Source organism: Rhipicephalus sanguineus, chromosome 7 (genome assembly GCF_013339695.2).
Source record: "Rhipicephalus sanguineus isolate Rsan-2018 chromosome 7, BIME_Rsan_1.4, whole genome shotgun sequence".
NCBI classification, from domain to species: Eukaryota; Metazoa; Arthropoda; class Arachnida; order Ixodida; family Ixodidae; genus Rhipicephalus; species Rhipicephalus sanguineus.
This window is the reverse complement of record NC_051182.1, coordinates 67,254,710-67,270,669: the sequence shown is the minus strand read 5'-3', so window position 1 is coordinate 67,270,669 and position 15,960 is coordinate 67,254,710. Positions and strand designations below refer to the sequence as shown.

Here is a 15,960-nt window from a genome sequence, read left to right as displayed (position 1 = left end):
GGACAGCGAGGCGAAAGCCGTGATTTCGAGCAGCGTCTATCTTTGGCGGCAGCCAAGGAACCTCTCCCCTGAGCAGCACGCAGGCTGCCCCTTTTGAACCGTGCAGGTGGGCCAGCCGTTCGCCACGCGCACCTCGACGCTATCTCTAGATAGTCGGTGCGCGTGCGCGCGATTCCAACAGCCTTAGTAGATGAGTTCGTAGCTTTGTTCAGAATTCTGTCCCATTTGTGACGCGTGCTAAACAGCTTCGTTGCCCTCCACAGAGCGGAATAGCTCACAATTTTCTTGTGTATTGGTAGGTATGAGCATTACTACTGAAACACTGTGTAAAAATTGGATAACAGTCGTGTAGGCAAAAGGCCTCTTTATTGTTTAAGATCATTTCGAGCAACATCGCGTCGTAGCAGCGTTTACGGTGTCACGTAAAGTGATTTTCATCACCTACGCCACGTGGTGCGCCTTTCGAAGTGGCCTGCTGTTCCGAAGCGCTGATCTGCATACTTACCTGGTGTTGGATTCCCGGTGATCACTTAGGCCGGGTTCCCGTGCCGAGGCCTTTCCATTGCACTGCGGTGGGCTGAAGCACGCCACTACCCCAAACCGGGGTAGGTGGGGCATGTAATTTTTAGTAGTGGGGCTAGGCGTACGCGCCAGCCTCTGGCACGTTCAAATTAAAAAAAAAGACGAAGTTGTAAGCCGTTCTAATATCTGGAGATTAGCACATGACACAAAGGTGGTAGGCGATCAGAAGCCCAATAACTAAATCCGAAATATGGACAGTCTCGGCGGGTTTTTACAGCGGAAGCTGTTATGAGATCATTTCACCGGCCGTTTTTGGCGCCGTAGTTGTCCGCCGCCGCCGGTGTCCGTAACCAGTATCGCTCGAAATAAGAAAAAAAAGGAAATAAGAAAAAATTTCCAGGATGGAACGTGGTTCGAACCTGGGCCCTCTGCGTGGGAGCCCAGTATTCAACCTCTGAGCCATGCCGGTGCTTGAAACTGCTTTGCAAAAAGGTCCTATACAGGCTTCATGTCGGGAAGGAACCACACTAGCATATGCCATATAGCGTGGTTGTATAGTAAAATAAGCACCAAGCGTCGCACAACGCGAATTCTGTAACCAGGCGTCACACAATGCGAATTGCGCAACGAGTAGGTTGTTGAATGCTTCCAACCCATTACAAAGGGATCTACCATAATTCTTCATCGTCATCAGGCACAGCATCAACAAAGTGCGCATAACGCCTTACATGCGTTTAGCAGGTACCAATGCTCTCCGTAGAATGACGAAAAATGGCACAGTGCCTGCTCCCTACTTCTCAAAAATTACAATGATTTATAGCGTAGTGGGTTCCTCGCAAATGAACTTGTATTGTTTGCCAAGGAAGCCCATAAGCGCATGATCCATTTCCTCGAGGTCTCAGTGAAGTTCTTCGCCCCCCCCCCCCCCGTCTCTCTCCCACGTCAACGTATGTTATACAGCATGACGGGAGAGAGAAATAGCGACCGGGCGTCACCCAATGCAAATTACATAACTGGTGGGCCGTTTAAAGCTTCCAACCCATTACAAAACGCTGAGCCATAATTCTTCATCGTCATCAGTCGTCGCGTCAACAAAGTGCACATAATGCCTTACAGACGTGTAGCTGGTGCCTCGCTTCTCCGCAGAATGACGAATAATGGCTTAGTAGGTGCTTCCCAACTTCAGAACAATTGTGATTTATGGCGTAGTGGGTACCTTTCTAGTGTACTTGTATTCTCGCCCCAAGAGAGCTTAAAACGGGCTCTAGAAACGCCGCTCTTCCAGCTTTCGCTGTGACTTTGCTGCGGTTTCAGCGCAGGCCTGGCGTTTTTTGTCCGTCGCCGTCATTCATCGTATATGTATAAGTATGTATATATATGTGAAATTCCCAAAGAAAGATTATTTAGAAAAATGCTTCCGAAGCGCGGAATCGAACCAGGGACCTCTCGCTCCGCAGCCCGTGGCGCTAGGCACTACGCCACGAAACGCCGATCCTCTCGGGAGCTAACGGCGAGCGTTATATACACACCCTTTACCGCTGGCCGGACTTGGAGACGGCAGGCGCTTATAAGCATTTCGTCATTGCCAGCGAGATGGCGCGAGGAGCTCAACGAAGGTAACGGCCGGTCATGTAGGCTCCCTAAACGAAGGTCTTTCGCTCGCTGCAGCGGCCGCGTTTGCGAAAGGAGCGCGCAGTTCAAACAGAAATAAGTAACAACTGCGACATTTAGTTCGCGCTCGTCCTGTGTGTACCTGTTCGTTCGTTTCGTGCGTCCTGCTTTATGTTTTAGCAGTGCGCTTCAAGTATCGAGCTGTGACACATGATAGTTCGCGCTCGTCCTGTGTGCGTTTTTTTCGTGCGTCCTTTGGGCTCGAGCGACGCGCTGGCAATTTCGAGCTGCTTTCCATTCTGCGCGTTAGATTCCAATTTGTTGCTATCGCATTCATTGCTTCGCCGTTGCGGCGAAACTGTGACTTTTTTTATAAATAATGTAAAATGGTCATAGCCTTTCATCTCTATGCCAAGCCTTGTTACTAGGGTTGTGCGAATATTCCAGAATTTCGAGTTACCAATCGAGTAGCGTTCTATTCGATTCGGTGCATATCCGAAATACCGAATATCTTTCGAATACGTTTCGAATAATCGGCACCGACGGAAAGACCCCGAAGAACAAAACGTTGCAACAGTGAGGGATCATTTTTGTTATTTTAATAATTGAATCACTAATACCCTTGTTACACAGGCAAGTTAACCGCAGTTACGACCAACCACGGTTAACCGCGTTGAACCACGGTTAGCGCCAACCACGGTTCGCCGATGTTACACGGCGCACAAGCGTCCTCGGTTAAAGTGGACTTGCTTTGGCGTGAATGGCTCTGCGTCTGGCGGCAGTCCGGCGTTCTACTGGGCTGTTATTGCTGCGTCCACTTTCGCATTCCTTGAGGTGCTCCCTAGATGACGCAAATTGCTGTCCCAAAGCCTAATCAGGCTTTCCGTGGTTTGTGCAGGCCAATTCGTTCGTTTTTCACGAACGCTCGCGGTGTGCACACGTCCTCCATGGATACCGCCATTTTCTCGGTTAACTGCCAAACCGAGGTCGCCAAGCTCGGTTTGGTACAACCGCGGTTAGCGGCATAACCGCGGTTTCGCATACCGTGTAACATAAGCGAACCGCGGTTACACTAACGGAGGTTTAGGCTGTCTGTGTAACAAGGGTATTAGATGCATGCCACCCAAGCTTTTCCGGGACTATCGAGGCTATACTGTTGACCGGGTGAAGGCGCTTTTGCTTAAAAGTCCAGTGTCGCCCAAGCACGTAGTTTAAGCCACTGTCATCATCATGAGATTCAAGATGATGTTGAACTCATGGCACATTGCTTCAATTTGATGTCTCAGTTTTGTTGAAAAGGTGGTGACGAATTATCACCTTGAATACTGAAGTAATTGCTGTAGTTTAACCTACAGTGAATAAACATCTCGAAGGCTCTACGAGCTGACCTCACTTTTTATAATTCTGGCACTTTTTTTGTCGGTTGAAAGCAACCGTAATGTTCCTTCGTTAAATATTTGTTTCAAGTAAATTACTCTGGAAATATAAGTATGTTTTCGAAATGGTTGTCTTAGAAGAAAAAGAAGAAATCTTTTATTCATTCCCGGCAGATTGCTGGGCTGGGCTCCCATCTAGGAGCTAACGGAGACGCCGTGTCTCCTGGCAGCTTATACTATTAGAAAACTATTTGAATGATATTCAATTCCTGTTTTATTCGGTGGCACCACTATTCGATTCGTATTCGAGTCGGTGCTGAAATTCACTATTCGCACACCCCTACTTGTTACTCATAATAAAACGCGTATGTTTTTTTTTTTGCATTATCATATTTTTTATGCCTTGTATTACTACTATGTAACTCGTTCGGTTTTCCTGCTGCCTGCCAGGCTCTGCAGCCCAAGCCACCGATGACTTTGGCAGGCATAGCCACATGTACTGCTCTATTTAAAGAAATAAAAGGTATTATTATTATTATTATTATTATTATTATTATTATTATTATTATTATTATTATTATTATTATTATTATTATATTATTATTATTATTTGATCATCGTGGTACTTGAGCCCTTTTGCCGCATTCTCCGTTTCACAACATGCGTCGTCTTGTCTGGCTGGCCGCGCCCGCTTGGTGTTTCGTGCACGATTTTAAAGGCACATGACACGGTCACCCAGCAACTTGCGCTTTTCAGCTAAAAATAGAAGTAGAGGGTCTATTGTGTCTCTACATATACGATGAACCTACTGTAAAAGAATATTTAAGGTCAAAATGAGCCCTAGAAGTCGCTGGCTATAAACTCCGCCTACCACCGGCGACCGCCATTTTGCCATGGCGTATATGACGTCATGTGCTGCATGGTGTGGAGCCGTCGTGTTCTACCACCAAGGTTTAAGCACCTGCAAATTGTTCAGTTTCGATGCAAAGCTGCAGAAGGCCGAAATGGGTCGATTGCACGCGCAGCTGACCAGGGAAAAAAATCGTTCGCCGGAATGAAGACGCTCGCACAGCAAGCAGCTTGTTACGCCACGGCTCGCGAGTGCGGCAGTGTAGCCCCGACTCTCAGTCCACTCGCGTCTCTATGAAAATATTCAATTATAAATTAAGTGCTCGACGAAATGCGCTAATGTTTCGCCAGCTTGTTTGTGAACGCACAAGGATCAACCCCCATAACACGGATTGTGATCGAAAATTGGGTGTCATGGTCCCTTTAATTGGTGTTGCTGCCATTGTGTGCTCGTCTTCACTATTAGTAGTGGACCGGGTGTTGAACAATGGTGCATGCACACTTTGTGTGGCCCATGCGTTTTTGTTGATGGAGAGGAAAAAATACTCGAAACCCTAGACATCTATAGGTTCGCTGTAAAAGGTGGGTAGTTTCGTCGTTATCGGTTGCATATCAGGCTGTACGGGGGCGAATGGCTCCTTGGTTGAGGATCAAGGGACTTCGTTGGCATTTCCGTTTGATTCACTTCCGCTTGCTGATTTTCAGTGGTTGTTCGTGTAAGAGCTCAAGTGAAATTAAAAAAAAAAACTAAGGCAGTTCCGCGCTATTGCTGCCAAGCCTGAAGGAAGTACGGAGCTGGGTGGCCTGATTTGTTTCTCTTTATTTTTCTCTTTCTCCCCCCTCTTTCTTTCTTGCATCGCACCTTATGCGCTCGGGCTGTCGGCGTCTCCTGTCGTTGTAGCCCGTCACGTTGTCTGCTCTCGTCGCCCGTCACGGTAAAGGAAGTGGCGAATAAAACGGCGCGTTCGCTCAGGAAAAGCTCGCGAGAACACACGCTCGACCGCGAGAGACAACGCCACTTGCGCCGTTGGCTCAGGAAAAGCTCTGCTTCTGCGGTGGACGCTGTCAGCGACGCTGTCTGTAGCAATGAGAGGACGCTGTCCTCTCATTGTTATTAGGGTGCCTTGATGCGCGTTTTGTTGTGCGTTTTGTGCGCACACATCGAGGCACACTAATTGTTATTGACGTGTCCCATGGGAAGCACCGGTTCTTCGCCCCTCACCAGGTTTCACGTTAGAGACGCTGTCCTTTATAGTATAGTATAGTATAGTATAGTATAGTATAGTATAGTATAGTATAGTATAGTATAGTATAGTATAGTATAGCAAGTGGTGGTAAGAGAAGTGAGGGGGAGGAAAAAGAGGAGGGCAGCGCCACCAGCTCCACCGCTTCCTTTGTCTTCGCACTACTTATGCGTAGATGCGCCATTTTTTTTTCTCTCATCGCACTGTTTTGCTATGTCCTTTTTCTCTCTGTGCATTTTTTATTTTGTTCTTTCTCTATTTATTTCTTTCTCTTTCTCGCTCTTTCAATCGTTCTTTATTTCTTCGCTTTCTTTCTCTCTTTATTTCTTTCAATCTCTTTCTTTGATTTTCTTTCTGTCTTCCCTTTCTTTCTCTCTTTTTCTCTCCTCTTTCTTTCTGTGCAATACCTTTTAGGAGCTTGCTTCTTATGCTCGCGCCTTGTCCATTGTCGGCGGCGTGTACACTAGTTCTCATTGGTCCCGCCGGAGAGGCGCAGCTGCGCTCTCTCCGGTGATTTCAAGAATGCTCACTAGATGGCGCGTCGCCGCTCAAGGCGACGCGCATGGCGAAGGGAAAATCAAGGAAGAAAGGACATGTCGAGGATGAGATACCAAGTATCAAATGCGATTCATGTGGAAGGTGGGTTTACAAAGATGAAACAAGCTTTGAAGATAACGAGGCAGCGGAGGAAGTGGAGTTCGAGTGCTCACTGTGCAGAAAGATCGACGAGCTGGAAACGCAGTTAACAGCTTGCTAGCAGTGGGCTTGCTCAGAGCTCCAGGCCAAGATCGAGACGCTCGAGGCAACGGTGCGAGAGCTAGCTGGACAAATGTTACAACTCCACAAACAGCAACCCCCAATGGTATGTGAAAACACTGAGGGCCACCACGACGAAAACAAGTCGACCCCACAGCCTCCCTCTGAGACTCCGGCCTCCGAGATAAACGGACACTCGCAGACGCAGCTCCGTGACGTTCAAGCGAACAGCATGGTCTCGGAACAGGCAAGTGCTGGTGACTCCCTGGACCAGCAAAGCTCACCTAGGGGACCAAAGGGGACAGACATTCAGGATCAGCCAAGCCTACCAAGTCTCACATCAGGTGAGATAATGAAGGCAACAGAAACGCACAGTGAGGAAAGTGCCAACCAGAGAGAACCGACGAAAAGCGGCGCACGGTCGAAGAGAGCTGCCGGAAAACAAGGTCCCAAAGTGGCAAATATGAAAACACGGACAGATAGTCAGCCACAGCAGCAGACTACAGATCACCCGTCAACCAGAGTGGATCCGAAGGTCAACAAGAAATGGGTACGGCCAGATCCGGAAGCGGAGCGGGAAGTCATAATTGTGGGTGATGGCAATGTGGGGAGGATTGTACCTAACGTACAAACCAATGTGTATCCCCCCAAAGCAGTTGGTTTCGTGTTTGGGAAAAAAGCCACAAGTGAAAAAGCGATGCACTACGTTGATACATATGAGCGGAAAGCCAGAAATGTGCTCCGCCAATACATAGTGCACGTTGGACTCACGGATGCACTGAGACAGGATCGCTGTCGTATCACCCAGACCCTCAAAACGAGCTGGCACAATCGCATGGCCAAGCTCGTGGTATGCTCCATCCCAGAAATCACCTCTAGAGGAGAGGAGACCAGGGCCGCAATTCATTTAGCCAACGCGCAGTTGAGGAACTGGTGCAAGCGAAGCAGACACAAGTTCCTCGACATAAACGAGGGTTGGAGACCAGATATGATGGACAAAGATGGGATCCACTACAACAACACAGGAGTGTGCTCTGTGGCCATGAAAATCAGCACCGTGGCTCAAGCTTTTTTAGAACAGCGGCGCAGCGGCGACAAACAACCCAGGCCGCAGACACCGCAACGCCACAACCGGAAAAGTCCACGGAGGTCGAAAGACAGCCGGACTACACCCAAGGTTGGACACGCACACCAGATGGCAACTGCAGGCCAACAGCGCAAGGCACCTCATCCTGTGACCGGCCAACATCCAGCTCCACTGCAGCTGCCAGGACTGCCAGCATGGGTACAGACTCCCACTTTCCCATGGACCATCCCAGATGCCCCAAATACTATGTATCACACTGTAGGGGAGCTGGTGCGGCACCACCTCGTGATGGCCACGAGAGTGCGCCAATGAGGCGTAGGCGCCATCCAAGAAGACACAAGCATACTACACCTAGAGTCAATGTAGGCTTCATCAACCTACATGGTGCAAGAAGGATGTCAAGGTGGGAAGAACTGTACCAGACTCTCCGGGCAGAAGACTTCACCCTATTTGCTGTGGCCGAAACACATCTCCGGGACCTCGAGGAGCCACCTCTAAACGCAGACTGGCATTGGGCAGACTGCAACAGAACGGAGGGATCCCGCAAAGGAGGAGGCGTGGGTTTGCTGTGGCGCAGCAATAGCACTTGGACCAGGCTGGAAGGGTCCTGCAGCGAACACAGGTGGATTTCCGGTGAACTTCTGGGTGTGCCAGTGATTGTGGGAGTGGTGTACCTCAGTGTCGCACGCGTTGAAGATGTTGGGAACCGCCAGATTGTTGAGTGTATAAAAAAGATGTGATCCGATGGGCGGAGGGCAAACAGGTACTCCTGATGGGAGATTTCAATGGACATATTCAACTTCTCGATGGACACCAGGATATCAACGGATCACTTCTGGTTCAATTGGCAGAAGACCTATCACTGGAAGTGACAAACCTCCGACCCGACTGCGAGGGTATGGTCACATGGTGTGCCCGAAATAGTCAGTCATGTATCGACTATGCCCTTGTGTCGCGCAAGTTGGCGATGCACATCGCCCGAGTACATGTCGATGAGTCAGGCCAGTACAGTGTTGGGAGCGACCACAATAGAATAAAGCTGACTTTCGCAGCCTCGGCCTACCACAGAACTCGGCGCGGACACCGCAGCCCAGCAAGGCGGTACCTACCAGTAGCTACATACGACGGAATCGCTGAGGAATTCGAAGCGAGCGATATACACTGCAACCCAGACGGCCCTGTCACGTACGAAGCGTTCATCAAAGAACTGAAAGTCATAATGGGCAGACATGAAGTTCGTGTAAACTCCCGCAAAGGTGTTCAGCGTAAGCCATGGTGGGATACCGAGGTGAAAGCAGCTTTGAAATCCAGACGTGCAGCAAACCGAGAGCACCGGAGCGCCATTCGGCATCTCTCAGCTGAAGATTGCGAGCAGGCGTGGCACAAATACCTGGAGCTAAAGCGGCACATGCAACAACTAGTGCAACGCAAGATTGCGGAAAATGACCACAAGAAACTCAAGGAGCTCACAACGCCAGGTCGCAGTGGAATCCAGAACTTTTGGAGGTATATATCGGCATTAGACAGAAAGAGCCCGTCACGACCAACCCTCCGAGAAGAGGCGACAGGAGAACCGGTCTCCGATGTCAAAAAGCAGATAACCGATTACATCCAAAACATTTTTGGGACCCCGGCTCCTGTAGCAGCCGCGAAGAACGTGACACATATAACACCAGCCCCAGGACATTCACAAGCGAAGGACTGTGAATGGAAGGTCTCACGAGTAGCGCTAGAACGTGCCCTAGCGCGAATAGCATCACAGACAGCACAGGGACTGGATGGTATACCCGCGGGTCTGGTGAAGCGCCTGGGAAAGATAGCGAGAGAACATCTCGCTGCTATCTTCACGGGTATTATAGAAGGAAACCCCATCCCCGCAGACTGGCTACGAAGCCACATATGCCTAGTTCCCAAGAAAGGCGCTGACAGCGGTTACCTCAGCAGCTACAGGCCCATAACTGTGACCAGTGTGCTATACAGGTTATTTGCACAAGTGGTTAAAACGTGGATGAGTGGCTGGGCCGAAAGCAGCGGGCACCTCACGGAACTCCAAAATGGCTTCCGCCCAAACCGACGCCTGGAGGACAATCTTTTCGTGGTTACCCAATGCATTGAGGTGGCACGTAAACAATCCCGCGGTCTGCTCACATGCTTCCTAGATGTTGCGAAGGCATACGACAGCGTTCCACATGACCTAATGCTGCGGCGCATGACCGAGCTGGGCATGCCACAAGAATGGACAGACCTCCTACGTCGCCTCTATGCCGATAGCTCGGTGGTAGCACGCTTGGCAGATACGTCCTCTGAGCCAGTAAAGGTCAGCAGAGAACAAAGGCAGGGGTGCCCACTCTCGCCCCCACTATACATGCTATATGCATCAGGCTTAGAAAGTGCCCTCATCCAATCAAACATTGGGTTCAAGATGAAATTCCTGTCAGAAGGACAGCCCGAAGTATGGGCACTACCGGGGCTGGTGTTTGCAGATGATATTGTTCTCCTTGCGGAAGACCGACATCAGCTCCAGCAGTTGGTGACAATATCAGCTCACCATTTGGCAGGCCTTCGGTTCAACCCTCAGAAGTCGGCTGTTGTCCAATTTTCCGGAGAAGTGGATACAAACCTCCCGTTGGAACTTCCGAATGGAGACAAACTGCCATTCTCAACAGAATACCGGTATCTGGGTGTGACCATCGGCATGGGGGAAGGCCAATTCTTGAGGCACGAGGATCGGTTGCGACAGACCTCCCAGCGCGCGAGCTGCATTCTGCGCCGGAGAAGCCTCTGGGGTTGCAACAGATATGTATTGGTGCGAGAGCTGTGGAGGTCGGTCCATGTCCCATGCCTGACCTTTGCGAATGCCATTATATGCCTGTCAAGCAGGACCCGTGAGTGGCTGGAGCGAGGCCAAAGGGAGGTGGGTCGTTTGGCACTAGGCTGCCATGGAAGGGTCGCAGTGGAGGCCATTCAGGGGGACGTAGGTTGGTCAACGTTCGAGGCAAGGGAAGCCACAAGCAAGATCGCTTATGAAGGACGCCTACGCTTCATGAATGATCACCGGTGGGCCCGTCGCATGTTCCGCTACCTGCACTTCGTGGGGCTCAGAACGCAGTGGTTAAATAGTCTACTTTCTCCGACGCAAGTACGGAATGTTGGACTGCTCAACACTCGAGAACACGGAGCGCAAGTTTACCGCGGCAGTTCGGAAACGGATACGCGAAGAGGAGAGCGCACAATGGCGAATGTCGCTGCAGCAAAAGAGTACACTCCAGCTGTACCGAACATACAAAGAGGCCATTGCCCCGGAATCTTTGTACGATAACAGTGGTGGAAGTGGGCTACTGTTCGAGGCGCGCGCGGGAGCGCTTCGCACGCTGGCATATCGCAGCCGCTTTGACCCGAACATCGATTCAACTTTATGTAGAGCGTGTGGAGCAGAACAAGAGAGACAGTGGAGCACTTGGTACTGCAATGCCCAAAACTCTCACCCCGCCCGCCGGAGGCCACTACTCTCCCTCAGGCACTGGCCCTGACGGACAGGAATGCAAAAGCCGTTGCCACCACAAAGAAAAGGCTCCAACAGTGGTGGAAGTGGTGCCAGAAGTGAACTCTTTCGTGCCTTCGTTCTTTTTTTTCTTTCTTTTTGTCGTTCTTTTTCTTTCCTTTTTTTTCTTCATACCCAGGCTAGAACACACCATATGTGTCCACCCGCTACAAAGGGCAAAGCCACAAATCATCATCATCATCATCATCGGCGCACGCCACGCTCGGCGCGTGCGCTAGTTAGATAGGTGACCGCTAGAGGGCCTTGCCTCTCGTTTGGCGCTCGCGTTTGGAGCGCTTCCTTTCTCTTCGCCGGGAGCTCACTCAGTGAACACTCTTCGTTGGCGCTCCGCAGCATGAACACCCCAGCCAAGGCAGCAGCGCGGTGGGCTCGCAACGCAGCAGCATCTCGGGCTCGCCGCCAAGACCCTGCGGTGAGAGCCCGGGAGGCCGAAGCGAAGATGGCTAATGTATATATAACAACGTTGTCACGTCTATATATGATGGTAGAGGAATGTGTACGGAGGATTCGCGGGTTACCCGATCATCTCCGAGCGCATCATTTAATTCGTGGATGATGCGCCGCGCGGAGTGACCCCCTGCGTCTCCTGCCACACGGGGGCATCTGACGCAAGGCGTGCCTAAAGTCCCTGGATATTTTTGGGAAAGTGCCGTCTTTCTTTTAACCGAGCCGCCACGCCGAGCACCCTCCTCTCCCGCCTTCCACTTCCCCGCTTCACGGGCCGTCGCCAGGGAAACGCGCGTTATCAGCGTGACATAGCATTCTTGATAGGAAAGTGGCGCAAGCCGGGTTATGGGGCCGGCGCCCGCACGGTGGCCGTTTGGGAGAGGATATAGATAATGTTTGGACACTTGGGAGAGGAGGGCCGTACACTTTGGAGAGAATATAGAGGAGAGTGTCGCTACTTTCTATATACAGTGAACTCTCAATTGAGTGAACTTCAAGGGACCCGAGGAAATAGTTCACTTAACTGAAAGTTCACTAAACTGAATATTCACTAGTATATGGAACAGCATTGGGCACAGCAGACATTAGAGTCAAAAGTGTGAAATGCAATTTATTTTGAAAAGAAATCTGTAAATTTCATTTGGACTGGTGCCCTTAAAGCGCAAGAAGAGACAAAACTTTCCAGAGAGTCTACGTTTCTGTGCACTGCCTCTGGCACAGCTTGTTGCTGAAACATGAAGTCTCGCAACTTTCCAACATACTCTACCGACTCGGCTAGAGTTACAGGATTTGAACCTGCCGCCGATGGATGGGCGATTTAGTGGCGGCTCGCATCGGCTATGCCAGTGCTGCAGTGCACAAAACTTCGTTGAATTGATTTAAAAAATGAGCCTGGGTCCGCGGATCAAGTTCGTTCAACTGAAAAATTCATTATCCTGAAATTCGTTTAACTGAAAGATTTTTGCATAGAATGCATAAGAAAATCGCCGGGGATTTTCTAAAAGTTCGTTATTCTGAAATATTCGTTAAACCGACGTTCGTACAAGTGAGAGTTTACTGTATTAAGGTACTTTAGGCGTGCCTGGTGTGCCCAGAGTTCTTTGTTTTTTTTGTTTTTCTCTTTTCCGCTTTCTTTCTCCTTGTCTCTCTTCCTTTTCTTTGTCTATTTCTCTCTATCTTTTTTCTATGCTATGCTCTAACCCTTCCCCTCCTCGCTCCCCTCCTTCTCACCCTCACTTCCCTTTCCCACCCCTAATCCACTATACACGCTACAATGCACTATACAAGGTAATAATATGCTCTGCTGCGTGCCTGCATAGCCGAGTGTTACGACGCTCGCCTTCGGATCGGGGGTATGCGGGATCGAATCCCGTCTTGCGAGCAAATTTTCTTTCGCCATGAATTTCTCTTTCTTTCTTTCTTTCTTTCTTTCTTTCTATAGCTCTGTACTCGTTCTCTCGCCCATCATAGTTTTGCATCCCACGCTGGACAAATCGGCGCATGTGTTCTGGGAGTGCAGCACAAAAGGAAGGAAAGGACGATGATGAGTATAGCAACCCGGCGCACGTGTTCGGGATGACCTAGCAGAAGATGAAGGCCAATGATGATGATGATGATGATGATAGTTTTCTCGTGAGTCCGCGCGGCCTGAAAAAAAGGTGCAGTGTTAAAATCATCGAGGAGTAACATTTGAAAGAGACATCATATAGACCTTTTCACAGGAGAGAAAAAGCGCCGCCATGCTGGGCTCGGCGCACATGAAAAGGCTGACGTTACTGCGTCGGCAGTGCATTTTTTGGGGGGTCACGCCTATTTACCGCAACCCAGAGAGGATTATCGCAGCACCCAGGGGGCAGTCTGTGAAAAGGTCTATACGTGCCTAATGTGTTCGACAATCTTGGTACACTGCGCAGAAGAAAACCGGGATGAGGAAAAAGACGGGGACAAGCGCAGACTATGCAGTGAAGGTTTATTAGTGGATGACATATATGGGTATACCATGGGGATGTTTTTTTCTGTGCAGTGTACCAAGATCGTGAGTAACCAACTGGCCCGTGATTGTGAGTAACCAACCCACTTTTGTTGAATTGTGTGTGTGCCTGTACATATACACAAACAAAATGTAAAGCTTTCAGGAAATTGCTGAAGATTTTCAGGGAACTACGCAACCTGATGCCGAAACCTGGACAGTGCAGCGCATACACGTAAAAAATTGGCCGCGTATCTGCCTGCTTCGCTGCAAATGTCTTCGAAAGACGATAGTCTTCTGGCGGCCGTACTGGATGAGTCCTGGTCTCATCCGGGGCCACCCGTGATGCTGTTCTCACCATTTGGCGGGAGCCTAGCCACTGCCATCTGGCAGAGGCGTCGGGAAATATGAGCTTGTGCAGAACCCAGGGCCACTGCCAGGTGGCAGCACCATATCGTCGGCAGAGGGCTTCTTCGTGCATAGCGTCGCATTTTCAGCGCAGCCTAAGATACACAGGGGTCTTTATAATTACGTATCTATGTATTTTCTAGTAAAGGAGCACACCACCTAATACTTACGTATTGATGTTGCGCCTCAGATATGCGTAATATTTGCTTTTTGATCGACAATGTTCACAAGTATGAACGCAGCTACCAGTTCAAGATGGCTGGGTGTTCAGCAAGTGCTTAAACTTTGGCCGGGTTGCTGAATCGCGTGACAGACAGACAGACAGATCAAAATTTCTGCGTTCACATTTGTATATGTTACTGTCTTTGATTACGACACTGCACCCAACTGTTAGTAGCGTCCTGTGATGAAATAAACTTTTTCTAAACTCAAGTATCCCAAGAAAGACTATCGTCTTCAAAAACAGCGTGAAGTTGAGACACAGAAGCTGTGACATGGTGTCAGCAGGCAGCCAGTGAATACACAACAGCTCCGAGGAAGTGATCAGATATACATACCGTAATGACACTTTTATACGTAAATAGCTACATCATCTGAACGAAACAGACAGTTTTAATACAAAATGGACATCTGCGCTTGCGGAGCTCATCGAAGCCTATTTAGGCTGTGCAACGCGACAATACATAACACTTCGACCCCCGCCTTCCTTACACTTCGCGCTACGCTGTGTATTATGTACAAGAACACCATTATTACGCTAGCTGTGTCGAAGCGGCACGTCCGCGGTGCGCATCCACAGAACGTGAGCCATCATGGAATTATTATGCTATATACAGAGTTCTAGAGCTCTGCACACATCTATACACACACAGTATTACGCTAATTACACTGGGTGATATTACAATGAACCGTCGGCAGCTTTTACAGGGTCAGTAACGCAGTCTCTTCACAGTTTTCACACATTAAGGGACTTGTATTCTATCAGCAATCGCCATCTTTATTGAGATCCCCTTTAATTAACGTCGTGATGCGCGGTCAGTCAAGACTGGCATGCGCATAGCAGAGTGACGTAGTGCTCCTGAAAGGCCAGCATAGTGAGCACTTTCAATTACGGTTGCTGTTTGAATACATTAGGAGAGCCCAATAAGGTGTAGAAATTTCTCGTATGGAGTGCATACACTCGAAAAAAAGTTTGCACTTGTTAGAGCTTATCTTCGTTATTCCCTAACAGTAATAACTATTTGTCCTGCGTGCATGTCCCTTCTTGATCTTTTGTTTTTTTTATTTCTTTCTGAACAGGCACAGATACTGGAGAAAAGGCAGAAGGCTTAGCAGCTTTTAAATTGAATGGTTTGGCGAATTCTCGCCTGTTTTCCAAAACCCAAGATTGATAAAATGCACGTAACATGGTGAGCTTATTTAAGGTAAAGATACCTTTACAACACAGCGCAGCCGTTGTACTGTGGAACACTTCACGATACGTACGTTGGTTATATAGTGTTGCGCCTGCTGCTTTTAGATAAAGAACGACAGGCACATAATAGGCGTGACATGTAACATTTGTTTGACGGAAAAGTAGAGAGCCCGGAGTTTTTCAAAAAGGTAAGACGTATGGCGATTATTGTACGGAGACAGGGAACAGCCATAACGGTGTGGACTCTCTTGAGAGCGTAGTACCCGGACAAGTTAAGCAAAGCGCACACGTCTCAACAGCAGCGACAACACTCAGGAGACCCGTAGTAAACAAGTGTTGATCTTTACATGTATATCTACGCGGCATTATACAGGAAGACACCACGCATGGACACAGTTTATTTGAAAACTCGTGAACGAACGTCCCCTCTAAGATATTATACGCTCACTTCTCGCTATTTGTTTCTTATGAAATGAACTAAGTATTTTTGCTTCTCACTAAAAGTTGCACTCTTTCCACTGGCACATGTCGCTTGCTACAAGGCGTTATATCCACATGGAACATGCTTTCGACAGTATTTTCTCCACACAGCGTATGTATGTATGTATGTATGTATGTATGTATGTATGTATGTATGTATGTATGTTGCCGGAGCATAACTAGAATTCACTGAATATGACTCAGCAACTATGAGCATAATAGTGCAAGTTGGCAA

General features: G+C 49.0%; 1 non-coding gene across 1 annotated transcript; it reads left to right on the top strand.

The window, feature by feature from the left end:
* The first annotated feature begins 497 nt into the window (after window positions 1-497).
* LOC119401036 (U1 spliceosomal RNA) lies at window positions 498-659 on the top strand. The gene has a single exon (XR_005185376.1). It is a non-coding gene; the product is annotated as a U1 spliceosomal RNA (small nuclear RNA).
* The last annotated feature ends 15,301 nt before the right edge of the window (window positions 660-15,960 follow it).